This window comes from Capsicum annuum, chromosome 1 (genome assembly GCF_002878395.1).
Source record: "Capsicum annuum cultivar UCD-10X-F1 chromosome 1, UCD10Xv1.1, whole genome shotgun sequence".
Taxonomy (NCBI): Eukaryota; Viridiplantae; Streptophyta; class Magnoliopsida; order Solanales; family Solanaceae; genus Capsicum; species Capsicum annuum.
Window position 1 is genome coordinate 180325208 of NC_061111.1, and position 23935 is coordinate 180349142.

The following is a 23935-nucleotide window of genomic DNA, read 5'->3' on the forward strand; positions in this document are numbered from 1 at the left end:
TCTCGAGACCAACTGATAAAGTCATTGTTTTAGAGGATACATATAAATATATATATATATGAAGGCTTTTTAAGTGTTTCCATCGAACTTCTAGTCACATTAGTTGTTAAGTGTGTTATGTGTCCAAACTTCTAATCACTTAAGCTTTATACTATTAAGAAGAAATTTTAACTTTCTAATGTTTGTATTCAAGAAAAAGTTTGGAAAGCAATATATTTCACAAAATACCAGCAATGTTAACAATGTACATGAAAAAAAAAAAATAAACACATGGTTCTCTCGGTAGCAAAAGAACTCAAAAACACCCTTCTCCCTTCCCCAGAGCCTGGGGCACCATAAGTTGGGCACACATCAATAATTTCATTCAACACAACTACTGGCAAAGCATGCCATTCCCACTCATGTGTTCTTCTTATCCTAGAACCAGGCTTCTAACAGAAAAGAAACTGGTTCACATCTTGCAGCATTGCCATATTTAGATGTGTTGTACTTTCGGTACCCGCCAGTAAGCTTCTCAACTGCTGCTTTCTGATGGAAAGAAACCATCAATTTCGAGCATTCCCTATCGTAGAAAATAAGGCACACAATTACACATCTTTGTCAATTCAATAAAGGGATGTATATTTACAAATATCTTTCAAAAAAAATATATACTTACAAAATCTGATTCTTGTCGTAGCTGCTATGCTTCTCGCAGGTTACGTTCCACTCCCTGGACATACCGAGAGTGCACTGAGCAGTAAAGACAGCTACAACAGCAAGCATTGATAGTGGAAATCTAAGCATTTCATATTCAACCAGACATAGCTCGATCAAGAAGAAAGACACGAGCTCCACCTGATTTAAACAATGACAAAAAATTGTATAAGTAGTGATTCAGATTGTTGCGTTACTTCTTCATGTGATAAAGACGTTTAACCAACCTTCTTATCAGTGTGAGAGGCTTTAAGGAACCACCACATAAACACATAAGTTATAGGTATTGTCATGTTGAACTGTAAGGCATTAACTATCAACTTCTCCTGTGGATAAGAAAACGATTTAAATCATTTAGCGAGGAAGAACAAAATGGAGATACAAGTCCTGATAATGTAAGATTTTGGTCTTTAAACTAACCATTTCAAGCACTTCTTTTCTGGCATAAGCCCTGTCAGAGATTAAAATTAGATCCTCTACTGCAGGTACACAAACCTCTTCATACTTACAGGCAAGAAGCAAAGTTGTTATTCCAATAAGTTGAAGTTTTTTCCTAATCACTGACTGAACTGTCAGGAATCTATCGATGAGATTCATAGTCAAATACAAGGTCTCCTCCATCAGTTCAAACTTGTAGTGAACCTATAAATTGGATTAGACGTTAAATGACACCTAAAATTATCACATTATTCTTCATAGAACTCAGAAATGACATGCAACAACAAACATTATATACCTCAATCAATCAGTCAATGAGGATGCCTCGCACCTTTCATTGATATCAAATTGTTGTTCCATATAGTTTGGAGGGACGCAGCCAACGATCTGCAATTAAAAATGACATTAAAAGAAAGGGGTAAAAAATACACCTCCATTTCTTTCCAGATTTTCAATTAAAATTGAAACAATAATCATCCTTGATAGAATAACATCACAATAGAAACAACCCAAGTATACCCTCCATGTGTCTATATATCCTATGTTTTGTACCTATTATTTTACCGACTAAAAATTGCAGTCCATATTGAAATTAGACTAGCTTTTGTGAGTAATTTGACAATCTATTAAGCTTAATGAGATCCTATCCAAAAGAATTAGATAAACAGTTGAAAAATATGAGATTTCTGCTAACTCTACACGCCATAATCCTACTGAACATGTACAACAACAACAACAAACTCAATGTATTCCCACACAGTGGGGTAATGAGCATGTACAAGTTGTAAACAAAAAAAACTTCTAACAAACAAGTAGGGAGAGTAGAGATAACATGTCTACCTCAGTCTTCTTGTAGTAAGCATAGATGTCCTCAATGTATTCCACTACAAATAGTTATGTAGCGTATATTTATTGTATCGATATTGCATATATAGTTATGTAATGTATCAATATTCTATAAATAATGTATAAATGTGTATTGATATTATATAAATGGTGTATAAACATGTAGTTATGATGTATAAATAGTTGTGTAGTGTACATGTGATATATCAATATTGTATAAATATTTATAAACGTGTATCGATATTGTATAAACAGTTAAGTAATGCATCGACATTGTATAAATGGTGTACAAGCATGTATCAATATTGTATAAACAGTATATAGACGTGTATCGATACTGTATAAGTTGGTATATAATGTATTGACATTGTATGAATGATGTATAATCGTGTATCAATATTATATAATCAATTATCTTAATAATAAAAATATAAATAGAAAAAAACATAAAATATAAATAAAAAAATAACATAAATATTCATTTTTTTCACAACTGAAGTGAAAACAATTAAAAAAAGAAAAAATTTATTTTTAACAAAAGAGCAACAAAAAAAAAATTAGACAGTGAAAAAGACTTTTCTTAAATAACACAGAAAAAATAATTAAAAAGACCTTTTTTTAGAAAGAAAAAAAAAATTAGAAACAAAATGGCCAAATAGCCTAAAACTGATGATTCTGTAAAGGAGGAGGTGGATGCCATTATTTTGGTAAATCATATAACCGAGCGGCTATTTATGGTAATAACAATGGTCGGTTGGCCATTTTTAGTTTTTTAAAAGGTGGGTCAGTTTTTGTGTGAAAAAATTTAACCCAATAGACATTTTGCATAATTTTCCCTTGAAGAATAGATTTCTTAAACTGTTACATATAATTAATTATCTATTTACCATCAAATTATTGAGATCAAAATTTAATTTTGATCCTCATAAATTTGATTAATTATTTTTGAGAAGTTTTCTTTATTAAAGAATTTTTTGATGTATTATTTTTCAACCTTCTTGCAATTTTATATAATCTGTAGATATCGAAAGTACATTTTTTAAAATATTTTTTTGATGAAAAAGATATGCAAGTGCTTATTTGAATATAAAAATAGCGACATCAATCCATTTTGGAGGCATGCATTATTTTCCTGGTAATCATGTAAACAGTACTATTAACAAATAAGAAAATATACTTAAAAGAACACTCATTTCCCTAACCATCTTCTAGAAAGAGTGCTAAGCAGAAAGCTCTAGCTTCCCTCTAAATACAATTGTATGCCTCATGAGGAAAAGCAAAACATTACATACAAATAATTATGGTTATAAACTCCCTACTACTGTGTGCCCTTTTTGAAGAGTATATAGCATTTTTGAAAAGGCGTGCATCATTTTAATGGTGGACCTCTAAATTTTATGATACTGGGCATGCTGGTGGATTTGACTATGGAGGCTCATTTGATGTGAAGAATAAGATATAACTAATTTAGGAATCGATCTACGAAGAATTTGTTCTATATTTGGTTGGATAGGATTGCAGGATAATTTATCGCAGAATTCATGTACTATCTCAATTAAATTTTGTTTGCTAAAAACTTTTCAAAATTAATGTACATCTAGTCTTATAACCTGTTTCGATTGACTTTGACTTTTGATTTTAACTTATAGGTGAAAAGCCATAAGTTAAAATTTCTAATGACTTTCAGTTTATTTTGTTATTTTAGCTTAAAATTAGGTGCTTATAATTTTTTTTTAAATTTTATGCGAACACTCTAAAAATACTTAAACACAATTTTTGCTCAAAAGAATTTCAAATAAATCAATCCAAATATGTTGCTAATTTGCTTAACTTATTAGTTGTGCTCAATAAATCAAATGACTTTTTTTTTTTTCAAAACTTCATATATAGCTAACTTATACCCCTCTTAACTAACTTCTTAGTCTTAGTTTTAATAATTATATTTTAAGGATTTCAGTAAGTGATTAAATGTATTTAGGATCCTGATATACAAATATTAACTAACAATTTTATTACTATTTCAATTTAGAGATAAAAGAGGAAAGAGAGTGATTCACTCTCTTAATTCTCTTCAACATCCCCCATTGCTATTGAGAATTAAAACCTAAATCCTAAAGATTATGTGTGAGAAAATTTGAGTATCGTAAATTTGTTGCTACCCATTCTACTTTGCAATACACAATACATAAAAACCAGTGTCTATATATGAAAACAGTTATACATATATGTATATGCATATACACATACATATATACAAATATACATATGTATATATGCACAAACACAGAACAGATACACACGCACGCACGCACACACACACACACACACATATATATTCATAATGTATATTTGAACCAACATATAACAAACGTATATACATAAGTATATGCATATGTATATGTGCACCAACACATAACAAACTTGTATACATATATAATATTCATATGCAATACAAACTTGTATACATATATAATATTCATATGTATACACATAACAAACTTGTATACATATATGCATAAAAAATATACATCCAATATATTCATATGTATATATAAACATGCAAATGAAAATATACCTTTAAATTAAGTTTCGCCAACCATTTGAATCAAACATAACAATTACTTGAAACCCTTCAACATTACAAATTTAAAGAAATTCGATGAAAATTAAAGACAGATTGCTGAAGAAAAAGTTAGAAATATAACAATACCCAAAGAAAAAAGTAATCATGTATGCTACTTTTAGGTGAGAGAAAAATCTTTTTTTTTTTTAATTAAGTGAGAGAGGCGAGAGAGAAAAGTAAGTCAATTAGGTGAGAGAAAAATCTTTGCTTTTAATTAAAAATGATATATACTCTACTTTTATTTGTATATGAGAGTCCATATTAAAAAATAGTTAAAGAGAAAAATAGTCATGTATGATAATTATTTAAACATTGACCATGACAGATAATGGAGTCTTTTTATCCACACCACATAATTTTTTCTTTTTAAAAAAAAATATATGACCCATGGATCAAATTTTATTATATAAGAAAAAAAAATTGCATTCCATAGATAAAATAAGTTTTTAATTACTAGTCATGGTTAAAGTTTAAATAATTACCTTACATGATTATTTTCCAGTTTAATAACTATTTTTTATGTGGACCCTCATATACACATATTCATTCTTAAAGAGATTTCAATGGACATAATCTTCCTCTCCACCTCCGTGAAGACAAATTTTACACCTCTTTTGTCGCCACCTACTTCTCCGACGAAATATCATGGCGGTAGATCTTTCCTTCCTTGTCCTCCTCACCTTTTCTCCTTCTCTGAAGAAATTTTACAGACCTCCCTTTCTCATCCTCATCATCTTCCTTGCCACCTCCTTGAATATAAATCCCATGTCTTCTTTCTTGTTGTCTACTTCTCTGGTGAAATCACATGATGGCAGATCCTCCCTTTTTTCGTCCTTATCGCATTCCCTCTTTCCCCGATAAAATTTTACAGATCCTCCCTTCTTCATCCTCATTATTTTTCATGGCAAAACATTGAAGCCAAATCCTATACCCCTCTTTCTCCCCACCTCCTTCGTGGGCGAAATTCATGGCGGTAGATTTCCTTCTTCCTCATTCTTATTGTCTTCTCAGGTGACACATTGAGGACAAATCTCACTCGCTTCAGTTTGTATATATTTATAGATTTGAATTTGTATATTTATACATATAATTTGAATTTGTATCAATTTATACATCTGAATGTGTACCATTAAATAAATTTTCTTAGTTATATTAGTGAATTTCTATCAATATAGAAGTTTTCTTAGTTGTATGATTGAATTTATATCAGTGTATAAATTTCTTGATTGTATCAGTGAATTTGTATAAATTTATAAATTTTGAATTTGTATATTTATACATATAAAATGTATTTTAGATATGTGTATATTTTATGTCTACATTTGTATTCTAGATATAGAGTGTTTTCATATATTATATTAATTTTTTATATATACATGTCCTGAATTATATATAATTGTATGAACATATGTATTCTGTATACTCATTTGATTAATTGTTTATTATGTCCTTAAATTTATATTTTGTATACTCATTCGATTAGCTATATATACATGTTCTTAAATTTATATACATGTCTTCGCACATGTATTTTTAATGTATTTTGTATATGGATTAGTTATATATACTTAAAGCCTTATTATTCAATATTTTGTTGTTTCCATTCTTTATGCATATGCATTTAATTGTTTTATGTATACATTGTACTCTATATATTATGAAATAATTTCATAGAATTCGTTGATATTATTATATACATGTCTGTATACATATGTAGAAAGGGATTATTATGGAGAAGTTGAAGAAAATATTGGATGTTGATTCTTATCTTTTTCCTTATTAATCTCTACTGTAACTAAAAGAGAGAGAGAAAAAGATTTTAATATTTTTTGTATAAATAATCCCTAAATACATATAGACACTAACAGTTGTTCATAAATTATAATTATTGAAAGTTAGATTAGGAAGTTAGTTAGAAGGGGGTCTAAACTATATGTGAGGTTTTGTTGGAAAAAGGAAAAGCAAATTAACAAAGTCTAGCTCAAAGAAAAAGCCCAAATCCAACAGTAAAGTAAAAAATAATAAGATAGCTTATACAAATTTCATAAGTTAAGGAGCCAACAGTACTTTTTACTACAACTTTGCTCAATTACATGAAATTTAAAAAATCATCTTTTGTGATACATAATTTAAGCGTTGATACATATTGGTTCTGATATATTCGAAACTAATCGGTTAGTTAAATACAGAAATAATGAAAGTACATTTATTTAGGGGAGTAAATCATACGAAAATGATTTGGGCTCCTCCATTCCACCTTCTCCCCCAATTAACACCATGAATAATCAGCAACACTCCCTCAATTTCAATTTTCAACAACTTACCACAAAATCCACTTTATAGTTTTTTTTTTTCAACATTCAAAATAGAGAATTTTCGCGACTGATCGCGATTCAATGAACTAGAATTTTGCTCAATTTCTTACATCTCTATTAATCTTTTCTTTTTTTAAAAATATTTTTAATATTTGAATTTAAAAAGATAAAAATATTGACGATTTGAATTTCGTTGGAGTGGTAGTTGTTCAATGATTTAAATTTTACTGAAATAATAAATAATTTTAATTTTGCCAAAACTATGTTGGGTGGTGGATTTAGTGTTTTCTAACTAGCATCACTTTAGGAGGTCGGCTTGGGGTTGATTTTTGGGTGGCTGATTTGTGTTGGGTGATGGATTTGGTATTCGTTTCTTCCGATCTGATCGTAGACGGTCATATCTAAAAAATGTACAATGTATCAAAAGTATCACTAACGTAATGTATAAAAAAATTGATGAATTTTTTGTTTAGAGAATTGCATATATGTATTAGAAGTTATATTATGTACATGATACATATCAGAAGTATTTTATAAGATGCCTGATGATATTATGTACATGATACATATCGGAAGTATTTCATAAGATGCCTGATGATATATGTGGAAAATGTGTCACGAACATACTGTGATACATTTGAAAAAGTTATCAAAAATATGTTCAAAAGATTTCAGATTCCTACTTGAATGAATTTTAGATTTAACTATTGTCTATGTTGATACATATTCCTAAGAGATTTTTTTTCTTGATACATATATCTGATATATATGAAAAGGTACTAAAAACTGTGTTGAAAGGTTTCTGTCACATAATTGTAATAAATGTTAATGTTAGGAAAAGGTACAATTATTATGACAGACATTTGATACATGTTTATCTGATTGATTTATCTGTAACATATGTATGATACATATATTGCATGTATTTAATGTATATATATTTATATATATCGTATAATATCACTTCCAGATATAAAGTGTCAGAATAGTTGCACCATTTAATATATATCAAATGATTTTACTTAATACATAGGTATCACTAACTTGTGGAAAAGAGTTACACTTCTGAAATATATAATAAATATCATTGTCTAATATATTATAGCAATGTTATTATTCATACATAAGGTTTCTCACATGCAATGACAGAAAATGTTACACTTTATTCATTGAAAACATAGATTTATGTCTACATATCATTCAAGGAGCTAGTAGACTATGATACATTAGTATGCAAGTGCATTCAATCATGAACAAAACTTACATTTTTTTAATCATGATACATATGTACAGAGATACTTTTGCATGTTTCATGAACAAATACTAAGTTTCATATTATATATGAATTAGTAGACTATGATACGTTAGCATGCAAGTACATTCATATGTATCTTAAATAAGAAATACATTCTTTTTTACTATAAGACATATGTATAGTGGTACATTAGTATGTATTATGAAATTTATTTAATGAATTAATCTTTTTGTCCATCTTCACTACTACCCACTAACTCTCTCAACCTTCATTGAAAAATAGCCAAATATACCAACAACTTCTCTCCCAGCATAGTCACCTTTTTCGTTCTTATCAAAAAATTAGCAATATTGTTATTTTTTTTCTTTTTGAATTAATGGGTATTGGCTTAAATGATTGAAAAAAGATTAAAAATCTATAAAATGCTGATGAATTAATAGTGAAGGGTTATCAATGGATTGTTGTTTTCAATGAATGTGGTGGCCAGAATTGGTGATTATTCAACGAGGTCATGGATCTGTGCAATAATTAGTGGAAAAAATCAATAATGAAGTGCGAGTGAGGTGGAATTCAATTCTCTTCTAAAAATTCAAGGTTTGTTCATGGTCTTAATGTATGAAATATAATAGTGAAATGAGGTTCAATTCAATTGGGTCTTCATTAATGGTATTGAGACATCGTTATGGTATTGAAAAAAATATAGTTGTGGCAGAGAGATTATCAAAATTTTTGTGGAGAAGATTTTGAAAGATGAAATTTTGTGACTTTAGTCTACAATGTGGAGTTGTCTGCATTAGGTATGTATAAAGAGCAATTTTTTAACTGGTATGAGATTTTATGTATTAATGACCCTGATATTTGGAGATTTGTGTAATTTATTCAAAATAATACAAAGGGAATGTCTAAACTATTAAAAAATGTTGAAGTATGTTGTTAACGTATGTTGCTGATTTAGGAAAGCCAGACTTTCCTCTTCTATTTCCAAAGTAGTGAAGTCATCTCATATCGAAGCAGTGTTGTCTCCACTATTGGTATCATCTGACCATATTTATGGACCACATAGATGGATTCCTTAGCTGAACTAGATCACCTATCTATATTTAAAGACCAAACAAAATAGGGACAAAAGTAAATTAGAGTTCCAACTTCCAACTAAGAAAAATTAGCGGACTTTAATAGAGTAGAAATTCAGAAGACCACAATGGAAAGACAAAACAGAAAGAAGTAATCGAAGAGGCAAGCAGAGAAAAAGACTAGGAGAAGAAAGAAAGAGTAACAAAATTTCCTACATGGGGTTGGTTATGTTAGAATACTATTAGGAACTATTTTTGGTAGCATTCTTATATTCTATCTTATGCATTATACTAAACTACTTCTTTTTCTTCTTCTTCTTCTTCTGTGCGTAGAAATTTATATTGAGGAGTATGACTATATAAGTATTTATTTGCTGGTTGATTAGATGCTAGTTGTAACGTAGAGTTAGCTAAGAAGCTGCTGCTGTATTCATAGAAATTTATATTGAGGAGTATGACTATATAAGCATTTATTTGCTGGTTGATTAGATGCTAGTTGTAGCGTAGAGTTAGCTAAGAAGCTGCTGCTGTATCAAGGTTGTTAGAGCTAGTGACAGATATTTTTCTATACTCAACCAATGTAGCTTTTAGTGTAGTTAGAACTAGTATATAAAAACCTCTTGTATTACAACTGTAATTCATTCATTCAATACAAAAAGTTTTCAATTTCCTTCCGTAAATATTCTGATTTCCCTCTTCTATCCCTTATGAATTAGCTAGATTTCATATCTTAGCTAACAATCTAATATACTACTGATTTTGGGAGTTTTTTTTCCTTCGATTACATAATTTTTTCTGATAATTTTGCTATGGATTTGATGGAGAACAATGGCGCTGAAGATCGACCATGACCATCCTCTATATCTGACTAATTCTGATGAACCTGGAGCTATACAGATTGGTATTCAACTTACAAAAATAGAAAATAACTCCTTGTGGAGTCGAGCCATGCAATTGAACCTCCTGACGAAGAATAAATTAGGTTTTATTGATGGGAGCATTACATAGGATGATTTTAATGATGAATTGGAGAAATTACTGGGAGATCGATGTAATGCAATGATTCTCTCATGGTAAATCAACAATGTGAGTAAATACCTAATTAGTGATATTATGTTTCGATCAAATGCAGCTTTGGTATGAAAGGATTTAAAGAAACATTTCGATTAAGTAAATGTGTCGCACATTTTTCATCTTTATAAATTCATAGTTATGCATGTAGGTGTTTCCCCTTTTTTATTTATTATTCTAAAAACCTTTGGGATGAGCATGACTTTATTATACCACCTGTTGGCTATGATTGTGAAAAATTTAAGGAATATGGTGATATCATGAGTAGACAGAGATTGTTGCAATTTCTTATAGGGACGAATGAAGGCTATGGGCAAGCATAAAGCTAAATTCTCATAATTAATCCCTCCCGAAGTGTAAATCAATGTTATGCCTTATAATTAAAGATGAGAGTCAACGGGCTTTGAGTGGAGGCTATGCCATTGGTGAAATAAATAATCATACTACATTATTCACCAATAGACCTACTAGTGGTGGTTTTAGAACTCAGGGATTTAAATGACAAAAACCTGGTGGACGAGGAAATCAATTTCATAAGGGCCTAAAAGGATATTTTCTGTATTGTGATTAGTGTGATATAAGAAGTGACAATAGAGGGAATTGTAACAAGTTGAAATAATGTACACACTACCATATATGGGGTCATACTCAGAAGATATGTTACCAATTATTAGGTTATCCTGCAGACTATAAAGGAAATAAGAAGGTTACTATTGTTTTAACACCTACTATTGCACCTGTGATTGCATCACAGATGCAACATTCTAGCCCCCTACTCAAGAGTGATGATGGACATCCTATTTCTGGTTATCCCATGAAATATGTAGGTAATGAAAATGAGATGTATGGTTCTTTTATGCAACATGCAGGAGATAACAATTGTTATTATCAAGGAAGTGCCAGTAGGGTGCAGTATACAAGCAATAATGGTAATTACTGTCATGGTAGCTCTGGTGGAATGCAATATGCTATTAGAGGTGGTGTAGTTTTATATTTCAATCCATCTCAATTCATCACATGTTGAAAAAGCCTGTTACACATGGATCAAGTGCAAATGTAGCAGGTATTTTTAGTGTACCTATTGTTATCATAACATAGAAAAAAATATAGAATTGATAATGGATAGTTGTGCTACAAATCACATGGCTAATCATGGTTATTTCTTACATCATAGACTGATAGTTACCAAAACATAGAGAGTACAACTTCCTACTGGTACTTTAGTTATTATCACACAAATAGGCAAATCACATTTGCCAGGAGGTGATGTAGTTGAAAATGTGTTGTGTATACAAAATTTCAAATTTAATCTACTTTCAATGTCCAAATTAACTAGGGAATTAAAAATTTAGGCCATTTTCTTTCCTAAATTTTTCATTCTTTAGGATCTCTTCATTAGAAGAGTGAAGTAAATTGGTAAAGAAGTAGTATACATCTTGAACCAAAATAGCAGTTGGTGTATAAGTAGCAAAAGACCCTTGCAGTTGTAGCAACTTGTGGAGATGCAACTATATGGAAGATTAGGCCACATACCTATGGCTGTCTTTAGAAAGATAGACTTGTTCACAAATAAAACTTATTTTACTTCGCCTGATTATGAGGTGTATCCCTTGGCAAGACAGATTAGGCTACCATTTTTCACTAGTCACAATACAAGTATAACATATTTTAATTTTATATGTTTGGATGTATGGGGACCATATAAAGTTGTTACACATGATAAAATAAGATTTTTTCTTACAATGGTTGATGATTACTCTAAATTGACCTAGATTTTTTTATGTACCTTAAATTTGATGTTTCTACTATCTTAAAGCATTTTATTGTGATGATTAATACTAAATTTGGTCAGAAAATTAAGGCTTTCAAATATGATAATGGTGAAGATTTCTTTAATTCACAATGTTATGAATTGATTAAGAGCCATGGGATACTTCATCAAAGTTCTTATCCACACCCACCTTAGTAGAATGGTGTTGTGGAAAGAATAGGCGTATATTGGAAACAACTAGAGCAATAAGATTTCAAGATCATCTACCAATTAGATTTTGGGGTGAGTTTATTGTTAATATTGTTTACATTATCAATAGAATTCCTTCCACAAACTACAAAACAAATCACCTTTTGAGTTGATATATAAACAACAACCTGACTTTCCTTATATGATAGTGATTGGGTGCTTATGTCATGCTACCAACCTAATCAATACTGATAATTTTTGTCCAAGACCTACAAGGTCAATTTTGATGGGGCTATGGTGAAACACAAAAGGACTACAGGCTTTATGACCTTAAGCATCACATGTTTTTCATTTTTGATAAAATATTTTTTCCTTTCCAGAATTGTTTAGACATGGAGAGCACTGATCTACTATGGGATGTTGGTCAGTGTTTAGACACATTCATATTACATACAGATGTATTTCCATTTTATGATAATACCACCAGTTTTTCACATCCAACTAACGCAGATTATTCACCTTCTATAGTGCAAGATTATTCTTTCTCTTCTACTCAAGAGATGCATACTACACTTGTAATAGACATATAAAGGTCACTATGTCCTGTTGAGGCAAGGTTTAATAGGACTATAGACCACCTATTTGGTAGAAAGATTTCATCATAGGTACCAAGAGAAAGTCACCTTAGTGTTTGTATTTAATCACATACAATATTGATTACACTAGTTTATCATATCCATATCAATGTTATATTACAAATGTATCAGTAGATACTAAACCACAGTCCTATCGATAAGCTATTGCTGATAAGATATAGATCTAATCCCTGAAAGAAGAAATTCAGGCCCTTAAAGATAATAAAACACGGGAGATTACAACATTGACATCATGGAAGAAGTCAATTGGATGCAAATAGGTTTATAAGATCAAATATAAGTCTAGTGGAGAAGTGAAAAGATTTAAGGCAAGGTTGGTTGTCAAAGGTTACAAAGAAAAAGAGGATTAGACTATAAGGAAACTTTCCTACCTAGTGTTAAAATCATTAAAGTTAGGAGTGTTTTGACCATGGCTGCATCTAGGAGGTGGCATATTCATTAGATGGATGTTTATAATGCTTTCTCACAGGGTGATTTAATTGAAGAAGTCTATATGACACTTCCACAGGAATTTTATTATGACAAGACATGAGACACTAGGGTATGCTAGTTGATCAAGTCCTTATATAGACTTAAGCAAGCCTCAAGACAGTGGAATGCGAAGCTCATTAATGAATAGTATGGTTCAAAAAAGTCATCTTGAAAATTATTTACTGACCAAGAATACTGCAGATAATATTGTAGTTGTTTTGATCTATGTGTATGATCTACTGGTGATAGGAAGTAGCATGCAACTCATTGCAAATTCTAATAAAGTTCTTGAATATAACGTTAAGATTAAGGATCTTAGCGACTTAAGGTATTTTTATGCATTGAATTTGTTAGAAACTCAACATACATCCTCATATATCAGAGAAAATATATATTCGAGCTTATTTCTAATTGGGATTAGGAGGATCCAAACCAGTCAACACTCAAGTTGAAATGAATTTAAAGTTGACTACACATTTGATAGACATATTGGAGATTCTTTTAATCCTTTACTACTAGATCCTAGTGAATATCAAAGACTAGCTGGAAGGCTATTATATCTTACTATTACTAGATGTAGTAACATGATTTTTGGTAATTTTTGAGAATTATTATTTTCTATGTAATTTGATCATTTTATCCCTCTCTATGTTTGATTTGTGTTATTTTAGGGTGTGGAGATGATTGGCACAATTCTCAATGTATTTTGGTGTGATTTATGAGAGCATATGATTTTTAGCGATTTAAAAGACTTTATAGTTGACTTCGGTCAATATTTGTTGTTCTATCGAATCATAAAACGAACTATGCCAATAGATCTAAAACATTGATTTTTGGTTAGTAACATGATTGGTGTGAATTTACTACTCTTATATCTCATTTCGACCTTAGTTCAAAAAGTTGTGAAATTGGGCTTGGGTGTTAATTTTATGAAAATGATATTTTTTTAAAATGTGATATCTCCATTGAGTTTGAAGCATCGAATTTGATAGGGTAACATATTTTGGTTGCGTTATTGGAATTTTGAATGAATACCAAGGGATTCGTAAAGACTTGGAATTCTCCAAGTTTTCTCCTGATGCACCACTTAGCTGGTGTATCCACTTAAGAGATATTTTGGTTGCTTAAGAAGTGCCATTTTGGTTTCTTAAGCGAAGCTCGCAATTACGGCTAGCCAGTCACTTAAGTGACCAGGATGCCGGTCGGAGGTATTGCATAAGCGAGTCTCCCTTGCGTAAGCGATTGCCGCTGCATCTGGGTTGCTTACGTGGAATTCGCGGCCAGGTGGTGATCGCCAAAGTAACACTTGGTCGCTTAAGTAATTGCTGACCAAGTGACCTAGTGTTCTCTTAAGCGATGCCTGGATGGTTTAAATACCCTTTTTTCTTGATTTTTCATTATTTTTGAAACTTGGAGCTTTGAGTTTTAGAGTTTTTGGGCAATTTCTTTCACTTTCAAGCTTGGGTAAGCTCCAAATTCCTATTTCATTTATTTTCTTTGATTCTTTTCATTTAAATCTTGTTAAAAATCATTTCAAAAAGTGGAATTTGGAGATTTTGACCCAAAAGGTCTAAATTAGTAATTCTTCGATTTAAACCCCAATTTTAATCTATTTTCATTAGGGTTTTCCTTTCTTCTACGGCTTTCTTTAATCATGGGTCATATATTTTTAAATTAAAATTCTAGTTTTACCCTTCTTTTTCAAAAACTCATTTCAAAGGTCTGTTTTGACCCTGATCCAGAAATGGGCAATAAAAATATCACTGGCTTTTTTTTATTGCGTAGATTCTATATTTATATGTTTTAGTTGATTCCAAATCCATTCATGAGGGTAAGGCTCCATTTTGAAGGCTTTCAAACCCGATTTTCTTCATCGAGGTAGGTTGTGGCTTAACTTTCTTTAGACTAGTTTGGATAGTTAATATTGATATAAAAGCATGTCATGAGTGTGGGAGCTAATCATGAAAATGACTTTATTATTATTTTGTGCCTATATGAGGGTCTATATGGTTATTAATTGGTGGTTTTGAGACATTATTTTCTATGTGTGACCGTGTGGGGTCTTATATAACCTTATTGGCATGATACTTATGTAATTGGTTATTTTCTTATTGGTGGAAGATCTCTAAGTTGGTATTTATGTGGTATCAAATGCCATATTATTGTATATCTTACTCTATTGGTTTATGGAACATATTGGATCATGGATGGTTAACATATTAAGTGAATTTGTGGCTCACATAGTTGGTATATTGGTTGGATTTGGAAATTCTCATTCGAGTTAGCTGTGAGCATTACATCCCTATATCATAAACATTCATGAAATACTAGTACCACTGTGAAAATATTGGTTTTTCTGACAAAAAATATGACATCTTTAAAAACTATTTGTCGATGTATGTATCGGAGAGGAGTTATATATAAGATTTGGTATTAGTTATTGTATTGAATATGGGTTGAAGTTGAAACAAAATTATGTTTTCATGAGAATCCCAAAAAATGAAAGAAAGATTATGAAAATTGAACAAAAAGGTGGCAGGATTCGTACATATTAAATTAATAGAGATTCAATATGAAACCATACCCATGAACTCACTTGGCGGGTAAAAACAAGGAACAACAAGGTCATTTAACGTATAATTTTAAACTAAAACAACCCACATCTTTTACACTATTAGTCCAAGTGAAAGGAGATGGAGGTGAAACACGAAAGTGAAGCGGTGGACGGATTCGTACCTTGTTTGGTGCAGCGAAATTGGGGCTCCGATGTCAAGGAATCCTCCAACAATTACAAACCCGCTCCAAAACTTCGAAATTGGACGGGAATTGGAAAGAAAACTAGGAAATTTGAAAATTCCTTTTCCTTTTTCAACTAGTTTTTTTGTTTCTTCTCCTCTGCCCCAATGCCCCCATGGAAATGGAAGTTCGGCTTTTTATAGCCAAGGATTTGGAACAATTGTTTAAAGCAAACATGGGAGAAGGAGATTTGAAATTCAAATTTTGAAATTTGAATTTCAAATCCCTGAAAATCTTTAGCTTTTAGGGATGGTAGATGAGGAGAAAGAAAAAGATAGAGAGGTACTTTGAATTTTTGTGTTCTTTTTAGGAAAGCTGATGGGATGTAACATGCATTTTTGTGGGGAAGAGGATAAGCAGTGTTATTTGGTTTATTAGAAATAGAAAAAAGTTGTTTTCTTGTACTGTTTTGTTGACTGAAATTCAGACCGTCCGATTGCTTGATTTTACGGTTCAGATTTAATATAAAAAAATGATAAATAATATATATATATATATATATATACATATATAATTGAAAATTTTGAACTTCTCAGATTAGAAATAAATTGACGGACTAGATTAAATTATGTTTGCTTGGACGAGAACTGGATCGAGTTTTGGGCCACTTTGAACTTTTTAGGCTGAAATTTGTAAACAAGAGTTGAGTTTGAATAAAAATAAAAAATTGTAATTGAGTTGTTATTGGTTCGAATGCTCTTTTTTATTGAAATTAGTTTTATCGATGTTCCCTACTATCCCAAATTTTTTTGGTATGTACGTATATAAATTACAGGCATAATTTGTATAAGCGTCCTAATTTAACATCTTTTGTTATTTAATATGAAATATATATATATATATATATATATATATATATATATATATGTAGAAACGAGAATATAATAAAATATATATACATCTTATAAAATATATTTTTATATAATAAGAAAATACAATATCACCTAAAAAATGAAATTAAAAAAAAATGCAAATGCGATTATCAATAGATATTTTGTGATTTTGATGTTAAAATATTTTACATTATGATTAAAAAATAAGTCCTCTTTTTTCATTATTCTTTTCAAAATTCATAGAAAATAAAAAAAAATATGAATCATATTTCTTATTTAATTTTGAAAATTATTTAGGGACGAGGAGTATCAATAAAGACAATTAGAGGAAAAAGGGCGAGCTAAAATTAGGTGTCAATAGTTTCCCCTGATTGTCCGAAGATTAGTGTGAAAATCTTTAGGCAATCACATTGACGTAACCAATTTTGTCTAAGGTAAAACAAAAGGTTTGAAAGATTATGGCGGACCTTCGATGTTTGAGCTGCCTACATATCTCTAGTTTTACGAGAAATCAGGCCATTTGTAGTTTGAATCGTAGCAAAATTTTGATGAATATCAAAATTTTTCCCAATGTAGAATTATGGTGACACTGGGTTCCTTCGAGGGTGATAACAAAAATTTTAGCACGAATGAAATGGATACGAGTGCACTTGTCCCTGAATTGGATGTTTGGTATAGCTAGAATGAGGAGACATTGAATGCTAATATCTCCTGAGGATTTAAGAGAAAAGGAGATTGTGGATTTTCATAAATTGCCTAGTGTCGGATTAAGATGGCATTGGGCGACGACACTAAATATTATGAAAATGAAAGCGCGATTCGAGTCGGGTTGAGTTTCTTCGCCAGAATCCTTGACGTAGCTAGGGATGCTTGACATTCAGCTAGCTTGCCCCAGTTTGCTGCTAAGAGGGTAGTTTAACATTATGATTTACGTCTCATTATTGCAAACTGTATTTTCTATCAAAATAAAACTTAGGAAAAATTACCAGTTGAATAAAAAATATGAAATATATAAGAAAAATTAAAGGTAGCCACTCGGCTTATACAGGTGTTATAAAGAAGTATTTGGTTGTCTTTGGGAATTTAATGTTGAATGAAGTCTCCGCTTGTCTGCGGGACTGAATGATGTCTCTGGTTGTCTTTCAGAGAGTGCATGGCGTCTCCAGTTATTTTTGAAGACTTGATGATCAATGATGTCTGTAAGATTTAAGGTAAAGTCGTTAGAGTTGGTTAAGTAATTTAAAGTAATTAGTAAAGTTGAAGGTAAAATAAAAGTGTAGCCGCTCTACTTATGTTGATGATGTAATAAAGTTTTTGGTTGTCTTAAAAAACTTTAATGTAAAGTGAGGCCGTTGTTTGTCTCCAAGGACTCAATGATGTCTTCCGATTGTCTTTGGAGAGTTAGTGATGCATGATGTCTCTAGTTGTCTATGAAAACTTGATGATGACGGTGTCTATGGTTGTCTTCGAGGACACAATGTCGATTGTTGTGAAATCCTCCTATTGTCTTTGGGAATTTCATGATGAATGAGTCTCCGATTGTCTTCGAAGACTAATGTTAATTGTTGTAACTCCTAAAAGGAAACTTTAGAGTAAAGTTATTGAATAAAGTTGTAAGGTAAAAGTAAAGTAGATGATGGATGAGAAATAAAGCTGTCTGGCTTATGATGACGGAGTCGTATGACCCAATGATATATCTGCTTGTCCTTAAATACCCCAAATTGGTTCATGCAAAAATTAAAGGCGAAATTATCAAGTGGAAAAAATGAATTACAAAATAAGATAGCAGAGTAAAGAACAAAATGAGTGGAGCCACTTGGCTGCAGATGGCGTCATTAATTGGTTGAGTGTTATTCTCTGATCTTCGACGTTTATCCTTGATGATTAATTCCTCGTAGGGGACAAATGATTTTCATGCTGATAATTGGTAGACTTGACGTCAATTTAGCATTGTCATCCTGTATCTTTGTTGTCCTTACGCTCAAAGAAAAAATATTAATTGGGAGGGGGCGTTGATTCGTGTTGACTCGAGGCTTGACTTTGTTGACCCTCCGTTCATCTCATCTGTTCAAACCTGTATGATCTCCATTGAGACTTGGAAAATGAACCAGTAGTAAAAGCTTTGTAAGAAAAATGTTTAAAAGATACATATACGTATGTGCCCAGATATGTATAATTTTTAAAATCTCTGCCAATCTCAGACTGTGACACTTTTGAAAAAAAATAATATCCTTTATATTTTACTCCTTATCGGGTGGCCCAAATCAAATGTATCTTGACAATATCCAATCATCCTCGTTGGCATCTTTTAAAAATCTGCCCCAGTTTTGATAGTGCAGAAGGTATATAAGTTTTGTTGTAATAAGACCGAACCTTATATAGGTTGCCTACTATCTCGCCGAGAGAATCAGGTCAGAACGTAGTTCAAGGTTCATAAAATGATTTGGAGTTTTCTAATAAAGGGGTTGAACCTGCTATAGGTTGCCTACATATCCCTCCTAGGTAATTAGGCTGCATGAAGTTCAAAATTACATAAGAAAGAAGTTCTAGTTTTATGCTAGTGTGACTGAATCATATGTGGGTGGCCTACGTATCCCGCTGAACGAATTAGAGATTTTGGATTTTGTTTTCTATAGTAAGACCGAACCCTATATGGGCTGCCTACATATCCTGCCAAGGGAATTAGGTCAAAATATATTTCATAAGTATATGATAAGTGAAATCTATATTACAAAAAACCTATCTAAAGTCTTCCTTTATGTAGTGTCTTGACTTTCCATGAACGAGTACTCTTCGTGCTCGAGCACTCTCATATTTGTCATGTTCCTTGGTTGGTTGTTTAAACTTTTAGTCATGCTTCAAAGTCTTTCTTCAAATCAGACTCTGTTCATTTGTTTCATTATGTCATGATTGTAATTGGCAGATTTGATAATTTATATATAAAAATAGAAAGTAATATGCCGTAGAAAATAGAAAGTTCATTCATAGATTTTGCAGTTAAGCTTTCAAAATATGAGGCAGCACAGCATAAAGTTTTAGGCATGATCAAGCCTCAGTTTTAGAATCGTGCTATTTCAACAGTATTTCAAAAGACCTACTACTTGTTCAATCTACCAAGATCCCAGGTATGGAGTACAAGTCCAATTCTTCCAAGCTTCTTCTAATTCAACATTCCAAATAGTTGGTGTCTTTTCGGTAGTATCAGTATCCTCCGTTGGTGCTAGTTCTGGGATAACCATTGATAGTGCATCTCTTCCATCCTTTTCAATTGGTACAATGGTCCCTTTTAAATCCCAATCTTCTTTGGTAGTCATCGTGTTCACATTGGCATTCCCGTGGTTTGTTAGAGGGTTGTTGCTCACATTGGGCAGAGGTACAACAAATTGAATTGCTACTTCCTTGATTAAGGCTTCAATCTTGGTTTTAAGGCCATAACAATCTTGAGTGTCGTGCCCAATAATTCCAGAATGATATGTGCAATGCTTGGAACCATCAAACCATTTCAGAATAGGATCTGGGATTTTTTCTTCAATGGGTTGTATCATGCCTGCTGTTTTCAACCTTTCAAATACTGAGCATATGATTCATCTAATTTGGTATTGTTGCGAGTGGTTTTGGTTTCAGGATTTGGACGGGACCTGGGTATAGCGTGTGGACGATTTTGTTGAGTTGGAGCTTAGAATGGTTAATATAGATGTGGAGTCTGTAGAGTAGGGGATCGAGGTTGGTAGTAATTGGCCTGGGTATTGTAGATAGGATTAGTAGTTAGTGGAGTATAGTAAAACATTTGGGGAGTTTCACCATAATAGTAAGGATAAATGGGTTGATGTAGTTGATTTAGGTAGAAAAGAGTCTGACTTGGCTTATGTCCTTGGTTAATTATGGCATCAGATACATATTCCTTCTTTTTATTATTCCCATTGATAGAACCATATTGAATTGCTTTGCTTGTAGCCTGCAAGGCTATATAGTCTTGGATTCTCCCCGACTTAATCCCATCTTCCAAGATTTCTCCCATTCTAATGACTTTCATGAACTTTTGTCCCATCATACTTATCATTTTTTCATAGTACAAACTATTATCTTGGCATTCAATGAAAGTGACAGTAATTTCACTTTCACTCATTGGTGGTTGGACTTTAGCTGCTTTTGCCTTCAACGCAGTGCATATTCCTGAAATGTCTTGATCAATTTCTTTTTCAACTTGGCCAAGTAGAAATCTAGTGTGATTTCAGTATTGAATTTGAACCGATCCATGAAGTCTTGTGCCATATCGTTCCACCCACGCCATTTACAAAGATCCTGTTATGTGTACCAAGCGAGAGCTTCACCATACAAACTTCTTATGAAGAATTTCATTATGATCATTCATTCCTCCCTACTCCTACTAACTTGACATGGTAGGCCCTCAAATGTGCATGAGGGTCACCAACTCCATAAATAAATCAAATTTTGATGTCTTGTATCCCATGGGAAAGTTGATGCCTAGCTGCACACACAGATTGTCATACTATAGGATCTTACTTCCCCTAGTAGTTTGGAGGTTTCTCATTGCTTCCTTAAGTTCACAAAACTCTCTTGCTAAATCATTATTGGCTTTGGCCTTGGCTTCCTTCTCTATTTTCTTGTACTGGTCAACCTCGTGTTAGAACTTGATCGTTATTAGGTTGTATATATGGGAGGAAGATGTTGCGCATATGGTATGGCAACATGTGCCCCTTGCATATACTGGGAAGGATAATTTTGTATGTTAGGAGTATTTTGGATTGGATGTTGTAGAGGATTATAAGGGGTGTTAGTGAGTGGTTGGTTTGGTTGGTTTGAAGGAGTAGTTGTGGGTGCTGGACAAGCATAAGCAAGTGGAGAAACATAGGGAATATAAAATGGAGGTTGATTTGGTGGGTTAATAAGTGGTGGATTCGGAGGGGCAGCATAGGTAGTGTAAGTGGGTGGTTGACATTATGGAGGGGTGTAGATAGGCGGTTGATTCAGTGGATTTGCCAAGGTGGTTAGAGGTGGATTATTATTGGTAGGTGAAAGATGTTGAGGAGGAAAGTGTTTAGGAACTGGTGAATCAAGAGATAGAAAACGTGGTGGGTTTGGTGCAATATTTCTAGGTTCAGAAGGTGGACTTTGGAGTGTAATGGATAAGTCGGTCAAGTCCTTATCTCGATTCAATTCTCCCCGCAGATCCCGACCTCTTGAGTTAAGCAGGCAACATGCTTATCATGTTAAATAGCAGCTCTAACTTCAGAAGTTTCAGGAGGTTCACTGATAACCGCGACATTTTTCATACTAATTGGATTAGGTGTAGTCGGATCAGACATAGTGATTTTTCTTCCTTGGATAGCCCAACTACGTCGAGGTAATGTCGATGACTTGGATCTGGTGAAGTAAGGGTGGTCAGCAGCTCAAATATCAACATGATCAACCTTTGTCAGCAGCTCAAATTGGAAAAAGTTTGGTCATACGGTCTCTTTACGAGTCATATCATATGGTACAACTCATGAGTAGGAGTTATCAGGACATGTGAAGCTAATCAATATTAGGTAAAGGTTTCTGGAGTAGATACGACTCTCAGAAAGAGTCGTACCCTCATGGTATGACTTATCACATTGAGTCGTATCCACTCTATAACCTAAGTAAGGTTCCAGGTCTATATGAGTTAAAGAAATGACCCATCAGCCTGGGTACAAGTCGTACTCACAACTCGTACCAAAGCTTACTAGATCAGGGTCACGGTTCAACCCGATCCAGAGCATTGATTTAAAAAGAAAAAAATGCACCCATAGGGTACTCGATACCCAAAACATTTTCCCACCATAATTTTTGCTCGAATTTCAAGCTTATAACACTGGAAATTAATCGAAAACAACTTCATTTAACTACTATCTTGCTCGGATTATTCCCTTTGCATGATCTACGCATAAATTTGGTGAAAAAATAGTTGAAGTCGAAAAAACTACGAACTCATCCAAGTAAGCATTCAAACTCGACCTCATTATAATTCAAGCTGAAATTATAAATGTGAGTGATTTCTAACTTTCTTTAACTTGATATTGCTTGGTTGTTAAATTTTGGAAACCCTAGTTCATGGGTTTTAGGTTAAAAATGGGAATTGGGGATGAATGTGGTTTTGGTGTTGATTTTCTGTGTTATGTTGGTTGAATTTAAGTAATATTGTTGCATAAATTAATAGGTATTTTGGGAAATTTGATTTGGAGTCAAACTTTAAAGTTGGACATCTATGTTGCAGTGGATATGAGACTACTTACGACTCGTACCCGTTGGTGATGGGTTCATAATGGGACTCGTACCCACTGACAACATGGAAGTCTAACAAATTTAAAGTTCTAGAATAGATACGACTTACCTAAATGAGTCGTACCCAAACCATACAACTGGTATGCTTAGAGTCGTACTAACTTGGGAGAATAATACTTTATAAAATATTTTTGATCTTCTTATGACTGTTATGCAAACTGGTATGCTTAGAGTCGTACTAACTGGTATGCTTAGAGCAGACTATTGAGCAATTTTTCATGCATTGTGTATCATACAACTCGGTCATATGAGTCGTACCCAGTCGATACGACTAGTACCCCCACTCGTACCCTTAACAAAACATGCACACTGAACTTTAGTTTCTTAATTTTGATTTTTTTTCTTTATGTAATTATTAATGATGGTGTACTTACAGGTGCTATGCCTCTAAAGAACACATCAATTGCTAAGTAAGGGGCCAAAAAGGGCAACAAGAAAGCAACGGCTACTAGTTTAGAATCAATTAGTTCTGAGTTCACTGTGTCATCTAATAGTAGCGGTGACTTATATGAAGGCCGAATAAAGGGAAAAATTTCCCAATAAGGACAAAAATCTAACAAAGGAAAAAAGGTTACACC

At 32.3% G+C, this 23935-nt stretch overlaps 1 pseudogene; it reads right to left on the reverse strand.

Moving 5' to 3' along the window:
• Positions 1 to 204: 204 nt before the first annotated feature.
• LOC107853804 lies at positions 205 to 5496 on the reverse strand (annotated as a pseudogene).
• Between the last annotated feature and the right edge of the window lie 18439 nt (positions 5497 to 23935).